The 6,841-nt window shown below is 46.5% G+C and overlaps 1 non-coding gene across 1 annotated transcript; it reads right to left on the reverse strand.

Annotated features, from left to right (window-relative positions):
• Positions 1–2,453: 2,453 nt before the first annotated feature.
• Positions 2,454–2,526, reverse strand: TRNAG-CCC (transfer RNA glycine (anticodon CCC)). The gene has a single exon. It is a non-coding gene; the product is annotated as a tRNA-Gly (tRNA).
• Positions 2,527–6,841: the final 4,315 nt, after the last annotated feature.

A 6,841-nucleotide genomic window follows, 5' to 3' on the forward strand; every position in this document is an offset into this window, starting at 1 on the left:
CTTGCACTTCCAGCATGGCTGTGAGAAACATGCCTTGGGTCACTGCTGGTCCTTGAGGAAGGAGGGACATGGAACAGAGTCACCTTAGGCCCTGGGGTCCTTGCAGGCCTGCACCTAGAAGCAGAGCTGCTTCAGCAGAGTATGTGAATCATCACTTACTGTTGTGTGCCTCTTGGGATGGTTTGTTACACAGCCATAGCTTACGGATACCAAGTTTTTTTTTTTTTTTTCTGTGTGCATTTCACCTATGTTTTTCCCCACCATCACAATTACTAAGAAAGATGTGATGTGTGGGACTTCCTTGCTAGTCCAGTGGTTAAGAATCTGCCGTGCAATGCAAGGGACGCAGGTTCGACCTCTGGTTGGGAGCTAAGATCCAACATGCTGTGGAGAAACTAAGCCCATGAGCTGAAACTACTGAGCCCATGAGCCTCAACTAGAGAGTCTGTGCACTGCAGTGAGATATCCAGTATGATGCAGTCAGATCCTGCGTGCCCCGACACAGCCAAATGAACAAATATTTAAGCAGAAATTGAACTGATTCTTGAAAAAAAAAGACATGTACCTCTGCAAAATCTTCAATAGGCTGTACACAGTAGGCAGCAATCATATTTATCTTGTTCCCATAACCTAAAATTCTACCTGGCACATGGCAGGACCTCATAAAGCATGTATTGAATAATGAAAGATGAACAAATGAAGCAAGGATAAATGCGCTTAGGTTGCCCCAGTTCCTTGGCTGCCCTTGGATCCTTCCAGTTACATTTCCTTTCCTTCTTTTTGAAAAATTACTCTAATTTTAGTAGGAGTTAATTTTTATGATCTGCCCGAATCAAGCATGTAATAAAAAAACCCAAAAGCCCAAAGCTTAATGAATATATACAACTTCAGTGCTCAGTTGACTAAGCTCTCCTCCTTCACCTTTGACTTATTTCTTGTTTGTAACAGTCCTGGGATGCAGAATTTCTTTCCCTTCCTCGGGAGGACTTGAGGACCAGATGTGCCCATGACACGTGGCCTGTCTACCAGCAGGGGGCGTGAAGGAGCCACGTCTGTTATCTCCAGCTTATGGTCCAGGGTCTTCCTGCAGCTGCCTCCATTCTCAGTGGGTCCTGGCCTTCGCTGACCTGATGCTGGGGCCCCATCTCTGAGAACCTGTGTGAAGTGTTCGAGTCTGGTCCTCTCTCCAAGAATATGCCTTCGTTCCCTGGGGTTCAGGAAGAATAAAGTTCCTTTTTTTTTTATGTTCAGGAAAACGTTAATGAAAAATGAACCATCAGTGAAATTAATTTCAAAGATTCATGCATTCCCCGTGACTAACAAGCCTGCACCTGTTCATTTGACATCCTTTATCCGCTTCTCCTCCCGCCCTCCTTCCCACCTTCTTAAAATTTTCATCTTTTCCTGAAGGCATCTGGAGGGTGCGTTGAGCAGTTAAATACACATACGACGGAATAGGGACACGGCTTGTTAATTAAAAGGGTGCTCTGCTACTTCAGTTTGGAAGAGATGAACCAGGCGAAGCAGAGTTACTATCCAGGAAGTGCCGGTGGGGTTTTTACGCGCTATGTGGAAGGCCCTGGTTTAATGGGAGGGAAGCGGCGTTCATTAGCTCCTCCTGGAGCTCCTCTGCCTCCGGCCTGGTCCGCGGGAGTCATCCTCTCTCCCGTCCTCCCCTTTCTCGGCATCATGACGGACACCCTCGTTGGATAAACCCACAGAGAGAATCACCTGTCTCCCCGGTTCCCCTCCCACATTCGTCCAACTGTCCTCAGCTCCAGCATTCTTCTATTCATGCCACCGACCCCCAATCCTGGCATTATTTCCTTGCGGCTTGGATGGTCGGAGACCCGACGGGCCCTTTCTGATTGGCAGCTCTCAGAGGTGAGGAGCTTGCAGTTTGTGAAAAGCCCTCGAGAAATCCCAAATTGTGACAACTGGGGCTTCTTCGGCCATGGCCCCCGTTTGCTGTCCACCCTCGTGTCTGCCCCCTTCATTCTTGGTTACCTCCTTTCTGCACCATGCAAGTGGGTCTGTAATAGCTCTGAGAATGTCCTGGAGTCATTCTCATCCTCTAGCCTTTTATGAACTTTCCCTGAGGCATATTACTCATCTTCCTTTTTAAAAACTTTGCGTTAAATAGAATGTAAAGATAATTGAGGTGTAACATCCATGCAGTGTGTACAAAAGGTATACGTCTTAGTATGTAGCCTGCTGAGTGTTTATATATGTGTACACCTGTGTAGGGGCTTCCCAGGTAGCACTGGTAAAGAGCCAGCCTGCACGCATCCTTGGGTAACTGCAGCCCCAATCAGAATGGGGAGTGTCCAGTCACTCTGCCTTTTTGTAAGCCCTTGGTGTCGTTAATCTTTCTTTTTCTTTTTAAAGAGTATTGTATTAAAAAAAAATAATTTGCCTGCACCAGGTCTTAGTTGCGGCATGCAAGCTCTTAGTTCCCTGACCTGGGATCGAACCTGGGTCCCCTGCATTGGGAGTGCAGAGTCTTAGCCGCTGGACCACCAGGGAAGTCCGTTGTGTTTTTTTTTTAAATTCCAGCCATTCTGCAGGGGGTGTAGTGGTTCTCCATCTCCCCCTCCCCCATTTTATTTATTTATTCTAAAATTTATTTATTTATTTTTGGCTGTGCTGGGCCTTCGTTGCTGCTTTTCTCTAGCTGTGGCAAGTGGGACTGCTCTCTCCTTGTGGTGTGAGGGCTTGTCATTGCCCTGGCTTCTCTTGTTCCCGAGCTTGGGCTCTAGGCATGCGGACTTCTGTAGTTGTGGTGCACGGACTCTGTTGCTCTGTGGTGTGTGGGAACCTCCTGGACCAGGGATTGGCCGGCGGACTCTCATCCGCTGTACCACTATGGAAGTCCCAGGCTCCTATCACTTTAACACGTTTTCAGCCTTTGGACATGGTGGGACGTGAAACCCAGCCCCGTGCTCACTATGAGGTTTGTGAAAAGAAGGCTGGTAGGAAGGCAAGCAGGAAGGTGAGAAAGATCCTTGGAGAGTCTCCCCCTTTTTTTCCTTTATTTTTTGGAAGTCTGATAGTTCTTTATCAGGTGGTTTTGCTCTATAAACGTTCCCCCTGCCTAGCCCATCTATCCCCCTGCCCCCCATCCAGACCTGCTCTCGGCCTGTTCCTCTTGGGTTTGGAGGCAGAACCATGACCTCCAGAGCTCTCCAGGAGTGTGAGGATGTCATCTCTGGTGTTGGGGGTCTTTCTTGGAGGAAGCAACCTGTTCTTCCATGGTGGGAGAGACCCCAGGGAGAAAGAGTACAGCCACGGGACTAGGCATACGGGCGCCTGGCACGAGACAGCGCAAGTTCAATCCTGGCTCCAGGACTGGAAATGCCACCAGGAACTGCCACAACCCTCTGTCCTCATATTTCTCATCCGTAAAAATGGGATGACAATATTAACAGGCTTTGTCTCAAGGTTGTTCTTTTTTGTTTTAAAATTTTTTATGATTTTTAAAGGCTACACTCTGTTAACAGTTATTGCAAACTATTGGCTGTGTTCCCTGTGTTGTACAATATATTCTTATAGCCTATTTCATACCCAATAATTTGTACCTTCCATTGTCCCACCCCCAACTGGTTCTCCTCCCCAGTGATAACCACTAGTTTGTTCTCTGTATCTGTGAGTCCGCTTCTTCTTCTTTTTTTTTTTGGTTATATTCGCAAGTTGTGTTTTTTTAGATTCCACATATAAGTGATGTTGTTGTGTTGTTCAGTCTCCAAGCTGTGTCCGACTCTTTGCAGCCCCATGGACTGCAGCACGCCAGGCTTTCCTGTCCTTCACTATCTCCCAGAGTTTGCCCAAGTTTGTGTCCATTGAATCTGTGATGCCATCCAACTGTCTCATCTTCTGTCGCCCCCTTCTCCTTCTGCTTTCAATCTTTCCAAGCATCAGGGTCTTTTCCAACGAGTCGGCTGTATGCATACAAGTGATATCATATAGTATTTGTTTATCTTTTTTTTTTCACTTAACAGAATACCCTCCAAGTCCGTCCATGATGCTGCAGATGGCATTATTTTGTTCTTTTTATGGCCGAGTAATATTTCCATCGTATGTTTACACCACATCTTCTTTATCCATTTATCTGAGGTAGACACTTAGGTTGCTTCCATATCTTGGCTGTTGTAAATAGTGCTGCTGTGAACATTGAGATGCAAATGTATCTATTTGAGTTATTGTTTGAGTTTTTTTTTTTTTCATTCCCAAGACTGGAATTGTTGAGTCATATGGTAGTTCTATTTTTAGTTTTCTGAGAGAACCTCCATACTGGTTACCATAGAGGCTGCACCAGTTTTTACAGTCCCACTGAGAGTGTACAGGGGTTCTCACAGGGTTGTTCTGAGGCTGAAATAAGCTAATATGTCCCAGTACAGAGCTGCTGCTGCTAAGTCGCTTCAGTCATGTCCGACTCTGTGCAACCCCATAGATGGCAGCCCACCAGGCTCCCCCATCCCTGGGATTCTCCAGGCAAGAACACTGGAGCGGGTTAAGGTTGTGTAAATTACTGCTTCTCTGGTGGTTCAGTGGTAAAGAATTCACCTGCCAATGCAGGAGAAGCAGGTGGGATCCCTGGGTCTGGAAGATCCCCTGGAGAAAGAAATGCCAACCCACTCCAGCATTCTTCCCTGGAAAAATCCCATGGACAGAGGAGCCTGGCTGGTTAGAGTTAATGAGGTTGCAAAGGAGTTAGACATAACTTCAAAACTAAACAATGACAAAATTACTGCTACTGTTACATAGCTTTGGAACAACATCAACTTGGTTTCAATCCTAGATCCAAAGTGTATTAGCTGTGCAACCTTGGGCAAATCCCAGAAGTTCCCTCTTCTGAAAAGAAATAATCACATAATCCCCTAGGACTTTGGTAAAGATGAAAACAAGACTAGCGTAATTAACGGAGCTCGTGGTGGGTCCTTAAGACGTTTTACTCTGCCCCAGACAGAGTTCTAAAAATTGTGTTCAAACGACGTGCTTGGAACTAGAACTGCCTTTCCCAGCGTAAACCATATTCCAATGGACCGGTCGGGTCCCAAGACAGCCTGTTAGCTCCGGCTTTTCAGGTCGAAAACCTTTTTGTTACGAACTATTTTGAATCTTCGGAAAAGTACTGGAAATAACCTGACACCCGTGTGCTCACCCTCTAGAGCTGACAGATGTTAACATTTTGTCATACTCGCTCCACATCCTTCTTTACAGGTGGGGAAAATATTAGAGTTACAGCTGAGATGAAGCTATTTAATCACAGATGCAGCTGAATTCTGCTTCTGATGGGTATATCTGTGCTAGGTTTTTTGTGGGTAGTGGGGATGCTGATAGGAATGAGAGAGCTCCCTGGCTTCCGTGGGCTCATGGACCCGTGGGGAAGGCACACCCCGTGAACAGACGAGCATCCTGCGTGGAAGACGCAAGAGTGGTGGTGGTGTTGGGGAGCGCGGGTGTCAGAGGTCAGACATCTGAGCTACGCCTTGAAAACTTTAGTAGGATTTCGTTGCCATGGATTTGGAGAAACAGGCTTTCCAGGTGGAGGGAAGAGCATGCGCAAAGGCGGGGAGGTGGGAAAGGGTGTGTGAACTGGGTGTATGCTATTCAGATTCTGTGCAACTTCCGCCTGACCTTTTGGACGGTGGCACGTTGCATCTGTTTCCTAAGGCGTCTGTAACAAAGCACCACAAAGCCAGTAGCTTAAAGCGACAGAAATTTATAGTCTCAGTTCTGGAAGCTACAAGTCCAAAGGGAAGGTGTCAGCAGGCCTTGCGCCCTCTGCTAGGAGGACCCCTCGTTGCTCTTCCCCACCAGGGATCCTCGGTGCTCCTTGGCTGGCAGCTGCTTCGCTCCAGTCTCTGCCTCTGTCATCACCTTGCCACCCTGTCCCTGTGTGTCTCTATATCCCTTCTCCTCTTCTTATGAGGACCCCAGTCATATTGGATTAAGGGCCCACCCTCCTCCAGAATGACCTCATCTTAATATAACTTCACAGAAAGTGAAGAACTAAAGAGCCTCTTAATGAAAGTGTAAGAGAAGAGAGAAAAAGTTGGCTTAAAATTCAACATTCAAAAACTAAGATCATGGCATCTAGTCCCATCACTTCATGGCAAATAGATGGGGAAACAATGGAAACAGTCAGAAACTTTTTTGGGGAGAGGGGGTCTCCGGGTCTCCAAAATCACTGCAGATGGTGGAATTAAAAGACCGCAGCCATGAACTTAAAAGACACTTGCTCCTTGGAAGAAAAGTTATGACCAACCTAGACAGCATATTAAAAAGCAGATATTACTTTGCCAACAAAGACCTTTCTAGTCAAAGCTATGGTTTTTCCAGTAGTCATGTATGGATGTGAGAGTTGGACTATAAAGAAAGCTGAGTGCCAAAGAATTGATGCTTTTGAACTGTGGTGTTGGAGAAGACTCTTGAGAGTCCCTTGGACTGCAAGGAGATCCACCCAGTCCATCCTAAAGGAAATCAGTCCTGAATATTCATTGGAAGAACTGATGTTGAAACTGAAACTCCAATACTTTGGCCACCTGATGCAAAGAACCTGACTCATTGGAAAAGACCTTGATACTGGGATATATTAAAGGCAGGAGGAGAAGGGGACGACAGAGGATGAGATGGTTGGATGGCATCACCAACTTGATGGACAGGGAGGCCTGCTGTGCTGCAGTCCATGGGGTTGCAAAGAGTCAGACACGACTGAGTGACTGAACTGAACTGAACCGAATATAACTAATGATATCAGCAGTGACTCTTAAGAGTGCAAGGATTTTTTTCCCAGGATGCCCTTATCCATCCCCTGGGTATGTATGTTTGTGTGTATAAG

This window comes from Ovis canadensis, chromosome 24 (assembly GCF_042477335.2).
Source record: "Ovis canadensis isolate MfBH-ARS-UI-01 breed Bighorn chromosome 24, ARS-UI_OviCan_v2, whole genome shotgun sequence".
NCBI classification, from domain to species: Eukaryota; Metazoa; Chordata; class Mammalia; order Artiodactyla; family Bovidae; genus Ovis; species Ovis canadensis.